The sequence below is a fragment of the Protopterus annectens genome, chromosome 11.part0, assembly GCF_019279795.1.
Source record: "Protopterus annectens isolate FY-2018-M chromosome 11.part0, PAN1.0, whole genome shotgun sequence".
In the NCBI taxonomy this organism is placed as follows: Eukaryota; Metazoa; Chordata; order Ceratodontiformes; family Protopteridae; genus Protopterus; species Protopterus annectens.
The window spans coordinates 1,092,389,809-1,092,409,460 of record NC_056745.1 but is presented as its reverse complement, the minus strand read 5'-3'; positions in this window follow the sequence as shown (position 1 = coordinate 1,092,409,460).

The window sequence follows — 19,652 nt, the reverse complement described above, 5'->3', positions numbered from 1 at the left end:
TGTAATCCCTTCAAGGGTGTTCTTCATGACAATAACCGATATGTGTATTTCTGAGGGGTCCATAATTCGTATGCAATGCTCTGATATCTGAATTGGCATGTGTTCGAAAATTACATAATGTGAATGTTTATTATTTCATTCATTGCTCACAGGCATTACCTATTTTAAAAATAATTACACTCTGTATTGCATGTCTACATCCAGGCATTTCTTTATTACTCCAGTTGTTTTCATCACAGTATACAGCTTAATGGCAAATGAAGGTTTCCATAAACATGTCTTCCTGTATGGCATGCTGCCAGACACAAAGGAACAGTGATTCATTCTCTGCTATGACACTTTCTCATGTGTTGATGCTGTTGAATTGCTGTTATGTTACTACTGTTCCCTGCAAGTCCACGTGATCATGTATACTATAACGATGTCAGGGATGTTTGCAAATTATCAAGGGAAAACTTGAAATCATGAAATTTCATCCCATCTTTATTGTCATTTGTCATTTACACAAGTTGTGTGTTACTATATTACCATTAGCATTTACATGACTTTACAATACTTGCTTATCTGTTACATATTTATATTTGACAAATCCCTTCCCTATCGGTGCCAATAACAGTTATTTGCAAAAGCATGTCCCTTTCTGATGTGTACAGGATGACAGCTATACGGTTCATTTGTTTTTGTGTATACATGCTGAGGTGGAGAATACAGCAATGGTGTTGACTTGCATAGATAAATTCCCTGTATATACATCTGATATGGAATAACTGCAGTGTATGCATTTATCCTATAATGTATGTACTGTCCTTGCTGTCATCATAACTCAGCATTTTATTAATATGTATATCATGTTTTAACTCCCCTTTATTACATTGCTTTGTTAGCATACTCTAGCACATTTACCTGAAGTTATATGAGTACACTTTACTCGTTTCCCCTTCCCTATTATTTAATTATGCAGTATAAATTATTATTACTTGTTAACAATTCCCCTAATTTCACTTATTCTCCTTTAGAATTGTTTCACTGTACTTGCCCTTAATATTTCAAGGCTACAGCTGGTGCTCATATCTTAGTGTTACCTAGAGGCAAGCTGTTTTGTTTACACTCTGTGCTGATGCTTGCAAACAACTTTCCATGACCGCAAACACTATTGCTGACCATGGAAAGTTGCTTGCAAATGTGTAGGTGCGATGAGCAGCATGCATATTTGATTAGCGCTGCTGCTCAGCATGCTAGCATGCTTAAATCATAAAGGCTTAATGTGAGGCCTGCATGATTGTTAATGAATCTAAGGGCTAGTCTTGCCACCAAAAGCAAATCCAAAGCATTCATATCATGACCTTTTAAGAAACATTACAATTCAAGATCTAGTGAACCTGCCGTTTGTACATTGACTGACAGTACATTTGAGGTAAGCAATCTCCAACAGATTACATAGAGGGCAGACAGGAAGGAAGTACAGCAGGAAGGCTAATCAAGTTATTCTGTCCCTTCAGGATGAAATTCCTGCTCACAGACATGAGCTTTCATCTGCTAGCAATAGGATCCCAATGATCTCTGATGTCCACCAATAGCTGTCTCGGTCATGAAAAAAGAAGTGAAAAACAGAGCTGCTGACAAAAAACTGACAGCAATCAGTCCCTCAGCTAACAGCAAACATGGTCACAAGAGGGCAATGTGGCATAAAGTACAGTTTTGTACCTACCATAAATGTAGATGTCCGAACTGGATAGCATCTGCAGTCATAACAAATGGGTTGTCCTGTCGTCAGGCAGCCCTTCGGTCGGCCGGATTCCAAAGTCTGGGTTCGGCTTCGGATGATGTCGCACTTCACCCGACGTCATCTCTGCTGGTCTTTGGGTATAAAGGCATCAGCCGATGCCATTTTCCTCAGTGTTTCTTGCCCCAGATGCCAGTTGCCCTCCTGGAAGGCTAAATTTTGGATAAATGCCAATGTTTCCAAAAAAGTAGAAGGCAAACACAAAAAATAAGCATGTATGTACATATATACAAACAAATACACCATAAGAGACTCCCCCCCAGCTAGCTATTAGGAGGGTAAATACCCTAGGAGTACCACAGAGGGGAAGGAGGGTGGGTAATCCTGACTGCAGATGCTATCCAGTTCGGACATCTACATTTATGGTAGGTACAAAACTGTAATATGTCCTTCATGGATGCATCTGCAGTCATAACAAATGGGTAGAATACCATAACCAAACTAGGGGTAGAGGAAGAAAAATTATGGTGTAGTTAGGATCCCTTGCAGTACAGCAGTGGCAAACCCTGCTCGGGATCTAGAGTATAGAGGTAAATTATAATGCTTGGCAAATGTATGCACGGAGGTCCAAGTAGCTGCCTCAATAATGTCCTTGGTTGCCACTCCTCGTAAGAAAGCTGTGGTAGTGGCTGTAGCCCTTGTAGAATGAGGTCTTATGTTCTGTGGAATTGGTTTTCCATGGAAGGAGTAACAGAATCTTATGCAATTTCCTATCCATTTGGAGATTGTCTGTTTGGAGATTGCTTTTCCTTCCCTTCCTGTTGCATAGGCTACTAAAAGCTGGTCAGTTTTTCTGTTACTTTTGGTTCTGTCCAGGTAGTAGCATAACTGCCTATGTACATCCAAGGTATGCAGCAGTCTTTCCCCCCTGTTCTGTGGATTGGGAAAGAAGGTAGGTAGGTGGATTGCCTGGTTTAAAGACACTCTGGATACCACCTTAGGCATAAATGTAGGATTAGTTCTCATGGACACCCTATCTTGATGGAAGATTAGGAAGGGTTGCACTGCCATTAAGGCCTGTAGTTCCGAAACCCTCCTTGCTGAAGTAATTGCCAGTAGGAAAGCAGTTTTCCATGATAGGTGTTGCAGATCTGCTGTTGCTGCTGGTTCGAACGGAGGGAGTGTCAACTTTTCTAGCACAAAGTTCAAGTCCCATGCTGGTAATGGTGGTTTCCTAGGAGGTTTTACATTCTTGATCCCTCTGAGGAACTGCCTGAGTAGAGGATGCGAAGACAGGTGGATCGAAGCTGTATTCTGCTGAAATAGCTGATGCATGTATCTTGATGGAGGAATAGGACAGGCCTGTATGTAGAAGCTCTGCCAAGTACTCCAGGATGTTAGCAATATCTATGTTCGACACATCTTTTCCTCTTTCAGTACTCCAAATGACAAACCTTTTCCATTTTCCTGCATAGTTCCTTCTTGTTGAAGGTCTGTGGGCTTCAAGGATAATGTCTTTAACCCTTTGGGATAGGTCTGGGTTAGTTGCTGCTATGTGATGTTCCAGGTAGTCAGTTGTAAGGTTTTTAGGTTTGGATGCATGATGTTGTAGTTGTTCTGAGTTAACATCAAAGGCATCAGGGGTATTGACCACATTCTTCCCCGAGACATGCTCCTCAGCAATGGGTACCAGTGTTGTCTTGGCCAATTCGGAGCTATCAGGATTATCCTTGGACGTTCCTCTTTGATTTTCAGTAGTACCTTGTGCATCAAGGGAAGAGGTGGAAATGCATATGCTGTCAGGCCTTTCCAGCTGAAGGATAGAGAGTCCACCTTCCATGCAAGTGGGTGGTATGTCCTTGTGCAGAATTTTTTGAGCTGGTGATTGAGTGGGGATGCGAATAGGTCTATTTGTGGCATTCCCCATTTCTTTGTGATGGCCTTGAAGATGTCCGGGTGTAGCATCCATTCGTGAGCATCCGAGGTGGTTCTGCTTAACATGTCTGCTAGGGTGTTCTTTTCCCGGCACAAATATTGCCTGTAACTGGATGTTGTAGCTCAGAGCCAGATTCCAAAGGTCCAGAGTCATTCTGCATAGGGGGTATGAATGAGTGCCTCCCTGTTTGTTGATGTACCACATGACTGTGGTGTTGTCTGTCCTTATCATTAAATGGCCTTCTTTGAGGAATGGTCTGAATTTTTGGATTGCTAGTTTTACTGCCAGCATTTCTTTTTGGTTTATGTGCAGGTGCAGCTGGTCTTGAGTCCACAATCCTTGTATGCATTTGTCCAGCATGTGCGCCCCCCATCCTAGGTCTGAGGTGTCCGTTGTGATGGTTTGGCTTGCTTGAAAGTTGTGGAAGGGTAAGCCTGGGTTTGACTGGCATGCTTGAGCCCACCATAGGAACTCCTGTTTTAGGCATGGGATTAGTGGGATTTCGGTTTCTAAGCTGTGCCTGTGTTGAGACCACAAATTCTTTAGGTACCACTGTAGCTTTCTCATATGCAGTCTGGCATGTGGGACCAAGATTATGCATGATGCCATGAAGCCCAAGGCCTGCAGAACTTTTCTTGCTGTTAGTTTGTTCTGCTTTGTTAATCCCAAGAAGTAAAGAGGGAGTTCTTTTTGTTTTTCTACAGTTAGGAATGCCATTTGTTTTAATGTGTCCAATTCCACACCCAAGAATGTTCTTGTTTGGGATGGTATCAGCCTTGACTTTTGTAAATTGACCGTGTATCCCAGGGCTTGTAGCAAGCAAATGACCCTTTGTAAATCTGTTGTCAGCTTGCTTTTGTTGTCCGCTTGTAACAGGCAGTCGTCCAGGTATGGATAAATTTGGATTCCCTGTAGTCTGCAGTGAGCGATTACTGATGCCAGGCATTTTGTGAATACTCTGGGCGCAGTAGATAAGCCAAAGGGCAATGCTGAGAATTGATAATGCTCTGATCCTGCAAGAAATCTGAGGTATCTTCTGCAATTTGGTCGAATGGGGACATGCAGGTATGCCTCCTTGAGATCTAGAGTTACCAGCCAACACTCCTTGCCCAGCATGGGAAGAAGTTGCTGTAGGGTCAGCATTTTGAATTTTTGGGACAATGATGTATGTGTTTAAGACGGACAGGTCGAGAATAGGTCTCCAACTTTTCTCTTTTCTTGGTACTAGGAAGAGTCTGGAGTAGAATCCTTTGCCCTGTTCTGTTATTGGTACTCTTTCCACAGCTCTCATCTTTGCTAATTTCGCTATCTGCTGTAGAGCTTCTGTTTTTTGATTTGGAGGTAGGTTTGGCATTCCTCTTTTTACTGGTAAGGTGTGGAAGTGGAACCGGTAGCCTTGGTCTATGGTTTGCAAAATCCACTTGTCTTTTGTGATATAGTGCCAATTTTTCGAAAATAAGGCTAACTTTCCGCCTAAAGGTGCTGCTATTTGCTCCCTGGTAGGCGGTGTCAGAGCCAAGTCACTGTGATTGTCCTGTTGCAGTGGCAGTGGTTGTGTCTGTGCCTCGGTTATTGCCTTGCCACTGTCGTCCTCTGTAGGCACCTCCTCTGGATTGATTTCTGCCTCTAGAGCGTCTATTCCTGCCTCTGTGGGATTTTGTGGAGTCTGGAAAGGACCAATTTTTGGCAGGCCAGTTCCTGCTAAACCTTGGGGGCTGAACCTGTAAGAAATCTTTAACTGTTTGTACAGATTTTGCCTTCTCTTCCATTTTCTTCATTACTTGCTGAGCAGGTGTACCAAATAGACTGGCCTTATCCATAGGAGCATCAAACAGCTTTGCTTTAACATGATCCGGTAAGACCTGTTCTTTCAACCATGCATGCCTTCTTATCACTGTGCCAGTCATGGCTGATCTAAATGAAGCCTCCAGTGCATCATAGCCACATTTTAAAGAATGGTTACTAACCTGTTGGATGTTATTCACCATTTCTAAAACATATTTCTTATCTAAGGAGTCATTAGAGGACAGCTTTTTAGTTAACTGATCAAGCATAAACTCTTGGTATTGGATCATATGAAACTGACAGTTTAAAGCTCTAGCTGAGAGAGTAGCAGAGGTGTAAACTTTTTCCCCATCTCTCTAAGGACCTGGATTCCCTTTCAGAAGGGATAGGGTTTGTTGCTGAGGTTGAGGCTACTGCCTTAGGCCCCTGGGATATAGTTTCAGGATCTGCAAGTGGGGCCTTGTATAGGTGGTGATGAGTGTCTGGCACCCTGTAAAATCTATCTGGTTTGGCAGGGGCTGGAGGTAAAGAATCAGGAGCAGTGCAAACATCATTAAATGCATCATCCACAACAGGCAGTACAGGAGGTATAGCTAAGGGCCTATGTTGTGGTAAGTGCAGAAAGGTCCTAAGCCTTTTTCTTGAATCTGAGAAATCTTGTCCCTGCCATTGGAATTGTTCTCTCATGGCATGTAAGGTTTCACCAAAGGAAAATTCCTCTGGTGGAGAGGCAGCTGGAATGGATTCTTCAGCATCGGAATCTTCATAAGTAGAAAAAGGAGCCTCTGGCTGGTCTGTAATGTCTGAGTCATCCAGAATCATCAGAGGACACTGGCTCGGGGGCTCTGCTCTAGGTCTCTTTTCTGGGGCTGAGAGGCCCTGTCTGGGTGAGATTGGGATCCCCTAATTAAGGATATTAAATCCTCTGCCAGAGTAAGCATTTGTGAACTTGAAGTGGGCCTGTGTGAGGGGGGCTTAACAGGCACTGATTTAACAGATTTGGCTGCTTTAGCCCTGGCAAAGGCCTTAATAGACATGGCTGCAGGAGGCCTAGCAGCACCACGTGCTGGGGTAGAGACATCCAAAGGGATGGTGTCTGATAAATCACTAGGAACCACAATTGTAGGCAAAATGTCTGAGGCCGATTCAACTAAGGTAGCAGGAGCCTCAGTAGTAGTCATGGATTCGGCTGAAGATTGACCTGTTTTCTCGGTTTCGGCCGAAACCGAGACACTCACGGCTTGCTTAACCGTGGTTTCGGCCGAAACCGCGGACCGCGAGTGTCGGTCTTTTTCTTTGTGTTTTTTAACAATTTGGGTAGTCGGAGGATCCGACGGCATAATGTACGCAAAATCTGAGCCGAAAAACTGTTCAGCAAACTCCGACCGACGCCTAAGCGTTCGTCGGTTGAAGAAAGCACAGGCCGAACAGGCTGCTACGTCGTGGTTTGGGCCTAAGCGAGGCAGGCAGTAAGAGTGGAAATCTTTATGAGGTATTTGTTTCCCACAAGTTAAACAGTTATTGACTTTTTCTGACATCGGCTGAGGCAAGAAAGAGTCCCCAACGGGGTACTTAGCTTTTTAGAAGTCTTCGAAGTAGTATTCGGTAGTAGTAATCTCTGGATCTGACCGACCGGCACTTGCGAACAGCTTCTGCTTGAGCGCCACGGCAAGAAAGACTGAGGAAAATGGCGTCGGCTGATGCCTTTATACCCGAAGACCAGCAGAGATGACGTCGGGTGAAGTGCGACATCAGCCGAAGCCGGACCCAGACTTTGGAATCCGGCCGATCGAAGGGCTGCCTGACGACAGGACAACCCATTTATTATGACTGCAGATGCATCCATGAAGGACATCAGAGATTGGTGCAATTTACAATCTCATAATCTATCCATCCAGAGTAATTATCTATAAGTGAAACCGGCATTCTATACAAACCATGTCTGCTGCACTGAAAAGCTACAGTCTGCAAACTCACACAGTGAAGCAACATAATGACCAAATTATGAAGTGCACATCTCAGATAGTTAGGTCTGGACAAGTGAATAATGTGAAGACAGCTTTAAACTAAGACAAATGGTGATATCATCCTGAGAGAAGAAGCAAAGAGTGCAAGAAAGAAATGAGAGATGTACAGTTCTAAACAACTGATAAAATCACCACAGAGGATAGTTGCCAAATGAGAAAATAGTTTTGAAAAAAAAAGGAGCTGCAATGAATAGGGCAGGTAGCCTATCAATACCATTTCACACTCTTTAACTCCCTGCAGACTACCCTCAACTAAGTCTGAGCATTCGATTCTCCACTTACCTGGAACTGGCATGCAATTTATGTTGTAACAAATTATAGGAAACGTACATAATAATATGGATGAGGTTGTGGATGGTACTCCCTCACAAAGAGTAACTACCAGTACATTTGGAATTAATGCACTTAGCATAGTTTAAGTTACAGATGCTATATGACTGACTCTGTTAAGATGCTTTTGTTTGAACTATGCAATTTACTTTTTCTTACAATGTGAATATTTTCATTGGATACCTTTACACTGTTCTCTCTCCCTTGTCTTTCTTGGAAAAGGGCACTTGGCTCAGTGAGATATACCTGCGTAACAGAAATTAAATAATAAATAAATAAAACACAGGCAGTGGTCATCAGAACATAACTCATTACAGACAATTCCAGAAACAAGACCGAGTACAAATGAGGGACTACATTTGTACAGTATACAGAACAGCGAAAGAGACATAAAACAGTAAGTGCCTGGAACATCTAACTTCATAATTAATTGAATTCACAAGACATTTTGCTGGTACGTTGCCAAGTTTAAACAAGGAAGCAACTGCGCTGTACAGTTATCTGTGTATTTCTCTAAATCAAATCTGCAGACAACTTCAAACGATTAGAGCAATATTTAACTGATGCTTTTAACAGCTGCAGGTTATTAAGAGCAATAAATCGCCACTTTCAGATAAATTGTTTAAATGTGCTTTCACTTTTTAAATAGACTTGTTAAAGTCTGCATTCTAAGGGATTGTATAGTCTTTCAAACCAAGGCTCATAGCCTGTAACCATAGCTCAGACTGTGAATGTACCACTTTTATGGAACTGAAGTCAATTATCTTTGAGGTGCAGACTTCATTTGACATACCCACACACAGAGCAGTCCATGGTAAGTAAAAATATTTCTGCCAGCCACCTCAGCAAAAAAAAAAAAAAAACCTCTTCCAAAAACAGTACATGAGTTTATGTAGCAGAAATAATTTATTTCTGTACTGGCACAAATACATAGTTGCCACGTTGTCCATAAGCACATAGTAAGGATTTATGCCCATAAATGCATATTAAGAATTCATATATGATTTCCCTTTCTTTCTATGGATGAAGATGTTAATTTAGCTCAGAAATTTTACTAGTTATATCTGCAGGCCACGTCTACAAGCAGTATATCCATCACCTCTAATCCCAGAAGCTTATTTAGAGTACAGAGACAATATTGGCCATTTATAGTGACTACTTTGAATGATAACATAAGATAACTTAAAGCAAACTAGCAAACGGTCCAGAAGATTAAGCCTATCCACTGTTAATAAGCTGCTTCCTCTAATCAAGGCTTTGAATCCTTCAGCCTCTGTTTGCATACTGTGTAACTCTGAAGAAGTCATTTAACCAGATAAGGCTACTGGGCTAGGCTCTTCAATGGATTCCAGCCCCACAGGTTTAGTTACTACATAAGAACATGTGGATCTCAGCATTTCTAATCATTTCTAATCTGTTGTAAATTATTCTGATGAAGTATCTATAAACTGAGAGAGATGAAAGCACTTAGTCAATGAAATCTTTGTGGATTTCTGGTGGTTTTCATTGTTGTGGTTATTACTTGCAATTTCTGTTTTTGTTTCAAGTATTTTGCTTTAACTGAGATGGTTCCTATTCTGCTAATCTTTCTAAGAGAAAGATAAGATTAGAGGAGATGGTGGTCAGAGCTGGATCATGTTCAAATGGGGGCTTAGGCAGTGTAATAGATCAGGGCCTCACATTACACAGACACCCCCATCCCCTGCAGCCATTACAGTGTCCCATTGGCTATTTCTCTGCAGTTACCATAAACATTGTTCATACCTATCAGTGTGCATACTGTTTTCTGCTTTATTTCTACAATGATTATAGATATTTGGATTTAATTTAATACTTTTATTACAAATTTTATAGCACAAACACTGATAGACATTTACTAAACAACACCAATACAGTCTCACAATGAAAACAGACTTAGCATCAAAACTTCTCTGTCTTTGAAATACACATTAATTGAAATGGCATTGAAACTCACATTCTAAGAAAATGCATCACATTCAGGCCGCCATCTTTTTGAACTATTACCATCAGGCAGGCGTTATAGATTAATATGCACCAAAACAAGCAGATAAAACAACAATTTTCTCCCACAAGCCATCAAGTTCATAAACAGTTACCTCAGCTTATTAGATTGGGTATTCTTTTTCCCAAGCCTCAGAGGATTCTGCAGTATTGTTTACATATTGTTAATACTTGTTTCTTTCAGAGTTTATTTCAGTATTTCTTCCCCTGAGTTGCACTTTGCAGCTTGTATGTATATGCATATGCATATTTACTTTTTTGTCTTGTTCTTAATAGTGCCATGTATGTCATTTGTCTTGTTCTTAATAGTTGTATGTATGTCATTTATGTAATTCATACTTTTAGAGAGTCACTGAAATTGGAGTCAAATTCCTTGTATGCACTCATACTTGGCCAATAAATGTGATTCTGATTCTGATAACAGTCTACTCTAGTTTGTGCCATAGCAGGACAGCATCTGCCCGCTCCAAAAATACAAAAAAACCCCAGTAAATAACAGGGTCGGGAACAATATTGTTAACCAAACAACAGGTAAATGTTAAAAGTACTATTGAAGGATCTTTCCATGGAACATGCCTACATAGTTAACTCACAGCATTGTGCTTTCTGTCTACTCTAAGTCCTCTGTACCTCTCACATTGCTGGTAAAGAAGGCCATATAATGGGTATGCTTAGAACAAATGCATACATAGTTTCTTCACATTTATTGTCATCTACATTCCAGCATATGCATTATTTAGGTTACAGTATGGATACATACCTGATGGAGTGCAATACCCCTCTGTTGAAATATAGTGAATCAGAAGAAACATGTATCTGAGTTAGAATCATGTACTAACTCTCACCCATGTCAGTTTACCCAGCAACTCATTCGCCTTTTTATAATGGAGTGCATCAATAATTGTTTATGTGTCCTACTCTCTAAATACAGTACACACAGCTGAACTGCATGCTAATCAACCAATATTGTGGAGCTAGTCAACAACATAGAAAAGCATCCATGTTCTCTCCATTTCTTTTCTTTTTTTTGTGGATTGATAAAATACTGGAGTAGAGACACAAAGTAGGCACAAAGAGATTGTAATTAGCTGCTGCTTTTTGAATACATCTGTCTGTAACAGGCAGAAGACACTGCTGCTGGCAATAGACATGCACAGAAAAGTTAAAAAGTTTACAGGGCACATAGACACTGGAGGAACTGAGTGACCTCTCAAAGCATTGACTCAGAGACAGAGGCAAGTGCAGGAAACCATCCCAGTGAAAGTATGGTATGTGTTTAAATGCTCTTCCTAGTCACTGGCACATTTCATAGACTAACAGTAGGCATGCTTGGTATGTTACAGGTATCACCTTCCACAATCTTCAGAACATCACTGCATGATATGCTACAACATGGCAAATTTAGACATTAGTTCTGAGTATATTTTCAGAAGAATGCTACAATTGTAACATGTATTGCATTTTCCTAAATTAATGTGTGCCTTACATTGGAGTCATATACACATGACAACAAGAAATGGGGAACAGGATAGGGTCTACATTAACCATGAGGTATACAACTCAAACTGCCAAGTCGTGTTTAATGGCATGTGTATCATCTGCCACACGTGTGCTGGCAAACCTGCCATTTAACATGAATCCCATTTGTGCCCCATCTCCCAACTGCTCCAAATGTGTGCTATGGGGGTATCTCTCAGGCTCACATAGGGATGCCTTTGCACCCCACCCACAAAGAAACAGTTAATGCTTGTTTATGCTAGCCAGCCTGCTTTTAGTTATTTGCCAACTGCATGACATATTCCCAGTTAATATCCTTCACAGTTGTAAAGGCAATATTATAGAAGTGTTTTAACACATGCTCTGTACCACAGTCAGATGATTGCTGACTGACAAAGGAACACAGCATGTTATAACAGTGTTGTATATTTGAAAACAAGAATCATAACAGCCTGTGTGAGGAGTAAGTGCAGTATTTTCCAAGTTAAACGTGTAACTAAGTGCACATCTAACATGTACTATGTCAATATAAATGTACATTCCCTGTTTAAGTTTCTTGTGTGCTGAATGACTGTTACTGCTTGCTACAGTGGTGTATGTGAGATCACCAGCTTTAAGGCAGCCATGCATTGCTCTGAATCTACATTGCATGTTGATCTGGATTGCACATGTATGTAGGCATATTCACTGTGTATTAAACAAATTGTGCTGTATATATCATAAATTGCTTTGTTTTTCCTGTATGTTATCACTTTTTCTTACATTTTAAGCTTGTATGAACCCTGCATTGAAAACAAATGCATCCACAGCTGGTGCGACTTCTCCTGTGGTGCAAGGAATTAAGTGTCACTTTTAAGTTCACATGGTTCTGGGTTCAAATACAAGTACTGCATCCTTGCTTTTTTTTTTTTTTTGTCAGTGTGTCCTTGTAATAGCAAGCAATGCAATGAATTCTAGACACCCATATTTTAGTTCTTGTTGTAGAAACAACTGTGAGTGTAGGACTGCCATAGCTAAGGTCCAGGGTTCTAATACCACATAATCCTTCCAGTTTTACTGGTGTTCCAATTTTCATGATAAATTATAATAATTGACCCAGTGTTTCCTATATCATTATTATTGTCCTGTTGGATGAGGCAGTAATATTGTCAATTGTGCATTTTTTGTATTAATGTCTGTATTATGTCACATATTGCACTTATTTAGCTTTGCACAAACACATTGCCTGTATTTGAGCAATGCTAAGCAGCTCATACCGTTTTCAAATGTTGCAGATTGCAATGTTCTGCATTCTCAGTATCTGTTATAACTGTAATTGGTGAGAAAACACATTACACATTGGTGTTCATTGTCATTACACATGGCTGGTGCTCAGGGCGAAGTTTTGAGATCTCGTTCTCAAAGGTGGGGTGTGCAGGAGTCCAAAGTGTTTGCAGGACTCCTAGTGAATGATTATGGTCCCCAGCTGTTGCAGAAGCACGATCATGGATTGGATTAAAATTGGATGCATGGAATAGTTTGGCCTGGGATTTGTCCACTGTTTCCAGTATCCCCCGCACTGGTGAACAGTGTAGCAATCACTGTTGAGACCTCAGGATGAGGAAGAGGGATACCCTCAATTGTTGGATCGATAAATGTAAGACTGTTGGCACTCCACAGGTGTGAGAGCATCACTTACAGGGAGTGCTTGAATGATGAAGCAGCTGCATCTGTTTCTGATTGTTGATCTTAATATGTTTTATTTTTCCCACAGCTAATGCAGAGAGAACAGTAAATGTGTGAACCCATGAGGGTAGATTGAGAAGGATGAGAGATGCAAGTGGTATATATGCTTCAAAACAGTACTGTTATTTTAGCATTAGGAGTGAATACAGCTTATTATGCTAAACACTTGTATCACTTTGAGAATGCATTTGTCTATTTTCACACAATATTATGCATGCCATCGTATGTTTAGCAAAACAACAGTCCAGTCTTACAGAGTAGACAGTGGTTGCCATTTAGACAACCACACTTCTGAACTATACTTTGGAATATGTGACAAGTACTATTGATTGTTTATAATGCACCTGCTAATTAAGTGACTCCGTGGCTTGATGGGTTAATGCATTGTTATCAAAGTCCAATGGTACGGGGTTCAGTATAGGGTATCTGCATATGTTTTACAAGTGTGTATTATATATATTTGGATATATTCCCTGATACTACTTCTGCATAACATTGTTGAGAGTGTGCACTGTCTGGCTTTTGTTACATTTGAAAAAGGTGTGTACTGCTTACCATCACACAAACCTATTATTGTGTGATGCTAAGCATTGCACAACTTTTTCTAATATATCACTTAAAACACTCAACCGATAGGATTCCAGTTACTCCCTTACAGTACCACTTTATTTGGATAATCTGCAATGTCACACCATGATAAGAAAAGTTTGCATATCCTGCAATAGAACCTAGGCCATCCACACTCTAGTCTAACACTTAATTCATGTCACCTTGACGGTGGTGGTACAATCACTGTTGTTTTAGTAGTTATTGTCAACTTCATGGTATGAGCATAGTGCAGCACTGCTTACTGGGTTTGCACAATGAACAGCATTGTGCATTGATATTAACTGAAAGCATCCTGTTTCTATTTTTAGATGTCTGTGTCATGTCTGATATGTGGGTGGTCCAACTGTGCAGATGGGGAAAGTATAGCCAAACACCACTGCACATTGAGCAAACATGAAGGGAAAAAAAGGAGAAAAGCTGGAATATACAGGTATAACTCCTCTGGCAGGTTTAACAGGGTTTTGGCTTATATTTTTGCAGTGTTCTCCATAAAATTTGTGGATTTAAGATAATCATTCAGGATGGATGGAAATAATTATGAATGGCATTTACGTTTAAGATGTTATACTATTCAGAAGGTGCATGATGGGAGTGGACCATCAGTGCTGTACACTGATTTATTATCCATGTTTGTCTATGAGGTTTTGCAGCCAAAACAACTGGAAAGCACCATGACAACTTACTTAGGCACAATGCACATCATGAATATGCATTGCACGCTGCAGACAACACTTCATAGCTGTTTAAACAGATATACTCTGTGTAGGTTCTACACAGAGCCTACACGGACTTTAATGAATCCTGGTGTTGTTTTTAATTTGTAACTTAATTATAATTTCAATGCTTTCAGTTTTGATAAAGTGAAAATAGCTATACTTTTGTAAATCCCTAGAGCATTATTAGTGTTCAATAAAATCTTCCTCCAAACTTCCTGTGATTCTAAATAACTTTCCCCTACCTGCTCCCCCATAGCAGACAGTCATGACTTAGTAGACAAAGCCAGTTTACAGGTAGAAAAAAGTGATAAACAAGAGTATCCGGCACTCTTTCAGATAATGTTACAGTTGAGAAACTGAAATTCCTATCCATAGTAGTGCAAAATGGCAGCAGAAATATTTCAGATTGCTGCCAGAGCTTTCTATCAGGTGCTGAAACAAGGAGTATCAATGTTGACTTAATTTACTGGGATACACACTGGCAGATGGATAGATTAATCTAATAAATCCTTATGGTAACAAGGATGACATGCAAGGGATTCTTGAACCATTTCTTCTGCTAGGATGCAGGTCAGACTAGGTCTTGGGGGGTTAGGTGGGTCTCACAGATGAAAGACTGAGGAGATGGAGGAGCCAACAGCAGTAGATTTTTGTCTGCAAAGGGCCCAAAGATATTTTTAAAAAGCATTGCTTCATTCTACTGCTGCTGCTGTTGTGTTTGAATGTCATAATACAGGCCGTATTTAAGTTGCAAACATGCAGTGTAGGAACATAAAAGGTGCTGAGCCTTTTCCTCATATGACAGTCATCTGTTTTAGTGTAACAGTGGTTTAATTCTATGGTATATTTCTGATGGAAGAGCATAAACTAAATTGCTTGCCACTTGATCCATCCTGAAAAGTATGTTAAGGTTATGTACTTGTGAGTTTTGAGGCCTAGTCACTTATTTCTTCTAGCCATTTGTTTTCAGGAATTTCCTCATAAGGAACTGTTGTGGTCATTCCAGTAGTGACAAGTGTTTGGACATGTATAAACTGAAAGAGGCATGATTGGCCTTATGAGTGTAGAGTACAGAAGAATAATTACATCCCTAGATCAGGACACCATACCCTTTGATATAAGCTGTGTGACATAAAAGGACTTTCTTAAAATAGTGAATACCTGGTGATCAAAGAGCAGTCCATTGTCAAAATATGTTATCGGATCTCTAATGACATGATCAATTTTTAGGGGTGTGTTGTCAATGTGATAGTTACAAGGGGAGTCATACTTGCCAAATGATGCAACTATACATTTTTTGGCATTTAGTTTCAGTCTGTTGTTTTGGCACCAACGATTTGTTTGGGACAGGACTTCATATAGGATCCTGATGCCCTCTGGGTAGTTTATGATGGCATCTAGTTTGCAGATTGGACATCCACAATCTCTTGACATAAATTTTGACCTCTAAAAAGTAAATGCCAAAGAGCAGTGGTCTAAGGAAGACCTGCAAGGCTGTTGGAGGAGGTTGAGCTACCCACCCTTACTTCCATTGTTGTATTTGTCCTATTTGTGAGCTAATTAAGCATGCAGCAGGTTTCACAGGGGTTAACATTTAGTTGGGTTAGTTTATCTATGATCCCTGAGTATGGGATGGTGTCAAACACCTTTCCAAAGTTAGGATATGCAGTGTGCACTGATTTGCCCTCATCCATTGTCTCGGTGACTTTTTTGAAGAAATTAACCAGATTAAGTAGGCAGAACCTTCCCTTGATAAATCTGAATTGGGTTGGGTTGAGAATCTATAGGTCACCTATATTCCTATTTATTACTTCCATAATTATCTTTTTCATAGACTTACAGATGATTCTAATCAGGCTTATAGGTGTAGCCCCACATTTGTGTAAGGGAATAACTGCAACTGTCCACCATTCATCCAGCAGAAAGGCTGCTTTCAGTTTTTTCAGGTTAGCCAGTACGCTTTTTAGCATTTTATGCAATCTATAGCTATAGTGTTTTTGGTCTTGGATACTGGCCTCAGAACTTGTTCTTGGGAGACTTGGGGATAGGGATAGATGGAGGTTAAGATCTGAGACTTTTAGATGGGAGAGGGTGATGAAGTTGGAGCTGAATTTATCTGCTAGAAGACTGGCTATGCTATCTGGGTATGAGTATATGATATAATTTACTATTAGATGTAGGAAGTGCTAAGCATTGATTCTTAGGTATCTATAATATTTAAAGAAGGCTTTGTGGTTATCCTTCTTCTGAGTTGCTTTTTTTTTATCTCACATCTAGTTTCAGTTGATTTGACCAGGATTCACAGTTCCTCATTTTATTTAGTAAGAAAACTTTGGCTTCTTGAGAGTTCAATTTATTTTTGCATATCATGAGTGTTTTATTAAGGAGTTATTTTTGAATTTTGTGTTGCATTTCTTCCTGAGGGGTACAGATGTATCTGTGAAACTATTTACATGAACATGGAACTTGGCAGTAAAGGATTCCACATAAGCAGTGGGATTATCGAGGTGGAAGAGGCATTTGAATTTAGTCAGGTCATCACCCCATTTTAGTAGATTAGCCTTTGTGTAGTCTCTGAATACTGAGGTATTGAAGGATGATTCTGGCTTCAGTCTTAAGGTGATTATGACTGACTTGTGGTCCCATTTGACAAGGGAGGAGGTCACAATAAGTGGGGAGCAGAGAAGGCCCATACTGGTAATGATCAAGTCCAGGATTTTATCTTCCCTGTTTGGAGTGTGGACTAACTGGTCCAGGCAGTTTGTATTTATGAAGTCCAGGAATTTCTGGGCATACTTATTAAGCATTTATTTTTATCTTTATATTTTCCTGGTATATAGTCTGTTTTATTTGCTGTTATTTATTTGATGGTATTTTCATTTTAACACTCTTATTTGATATTTCCCCATAATGGAATTACAAGACTTAAAACTCAGTCCCTATTAATAGTTAAATATTTTTAGACTTTAACAACATGATTTAAATTCCATTTTCAACTGCCCTTGAGCCCCAGTTATTGCTTAATCCTTCCAGTCTCTTCATTTTATTTCAAGTACATCAGTTTTCTTCTTAATATCATCTTTTCATTTTTGTACATTCTCGTATCCTGCAACCTCAGTCGATCTTTTCTTCCATGCAGGAACAACCACACTGTTGGTATGAGGTTTTCCTTTCACAATCTGTCCTATTAAGATTTTGAAATTTTCTTACTTCTCTAACTTCCTTCCTCTTTTATTTTATTCCCTTTAATCTGAAGGATTCATGAACCTCCTCTGTATTGTGCACAAGATGCAGAAGAGAAAGGTTCTGGTGTGCAGAATACATGGAACACAGTTCATAAATGGAGTCATTGTTGGTGCTTCCTTGCTAGTAGGACAGCATGCATATTTAAAATGTACTGCATATTAGTAATTGTACTATCCTAAGACAGAAAAAAACTACTAAAATAAACATGCTTTCTTTACAGCTTTCCAGTACAAGGATGTTGAAAAGTAAAGGTTTTATTCTGTAGACCTTCTGATGGTACATAGGAATATAGGATCACAGGTTACTAGGCTAATGGCCCCAGGGCACTTACAAGCCTAGCCAAGTTCATTCTGTATTCCCAAGGGTGTCTGGTTCAAGCAGACACTAAAATGAGCACCTATTGCCTCTGTCCAAGAGGGACACAGGTGGAGCCCCTGGGGAGAATTTCCAATTACTCATCCGATTGTCCAAATTATGCTTAAATAGGGCCAACGAGGGGCTTTGTTTAACATGAATATAAAGCTTGCTTCAAAGGTGGGGCAACCTCTGTGAGACAAATCTCTCTCTCCAACAAGTTCTGCTGATGTCACATGCCAGGTTAAGGTCCTTTAAGCAAGTAACACGTGTGCCATTTGACTTGTGAATGTCCAGCATTTTCATTAAAGCTATATGCAATTCAGTTCCTATTGAGGTTGCAGGATATGAGAATCTAGAAAAGTGAAAATAAGATATTGGGGGAAAAATTATGTATTTGAAATAAAATGAAGAGCAGTCTGTATGACACAGAGTAAAGTGACAATGATTTCAGGCTGCCCGCATAAGACAGGTCTTGAAGACCCTGAATTTTCTTTGTTATGTACCATTCCTTTCAAGTACCATGTTTTATAAGATCTTTACTTTATCAAATTGCAAACTCACTGTCTTATAAATTTCATACCTATGCAGCTGTGTGAAGTGGGCAGAACAAGAAGAACACAGCATGTCACTGGTCATTTAATGGTGCAAAACAGGAATTGTGCAACTATGCACCAGTAAGTACACATAATGTGGGTGCTGTAATTACTGATGATCAGGGAACTAAACTCCTTTATTATACGTACATAACTACTGAGGATGATTTAAATGCATTTGTTTGTGTGGCTTTGAGGAAAGCATCTGTTTGTAGTCCCACCATTGTACAACAGGCTGAACAGAGACATTCTCCTCATTGTGAACACCACTTACTGTGAAAAGTAATGCTGTATGTGACTGGGACTCTGCATTCCCAAGGGGCATTTTATATTGTGTCTGGCATTTGTAGAAGGACTAATGGTCCCAGACTGCATTGTCCCTGTGCTATCCTTGAATTAGTATAGTCTGTTTAGTTTTCTGTCCCTAATTTTAAATGGCTACCACATCGGTATTCATCTTATACTGCTTTGCTACAAGAACAGGCAGCCTTGCTTAGGTGTAGATCCAACGTGTTTGTAAATTATACACCAAGTACACATTTCCATAGATGTGGCATATTTGCATCGGTTCTTTATGGCACTAGGCATTGTACTAACCATTCAACATCCGATCTGAAGGGGGATGTTTGACTCTGTTGTGTGTGTTTCTTCTGTATATCTAGACCATGCTTAGAGGGAATGTCTTTGAATACAGTCCTTTCCTTTTGCCCTGTATGGTTTAATTTATTTCTTGGAGTATATGACTTTTTTGCTAATGCCCAGTTAGGTTCATACATTAATACATTTTCTACGTCCCCTACTTCTTAAAACTGGTATGCTCCTTTACTTAGACCTTTAATTCTTCCTCCAAATAGATACCCTCCACCAGTTTCTGTTTATAAGATTAATTTATTTATATACGTAAGTTTTTTAGGTCCAGTTTTTACTGGGACTACATAGCCAGGCAAACCCATTGGTACAGAGGCAGGGCAGACACCAGAAATGATGATGTTCAGGGACTGGCAAGCAAAATAGGAAACTGGAGGGATGACCTGGGGGAAAGGTAAGTTGAGCAGTGAATCGCCAGCTTGTCAATCTTGAAAGAAG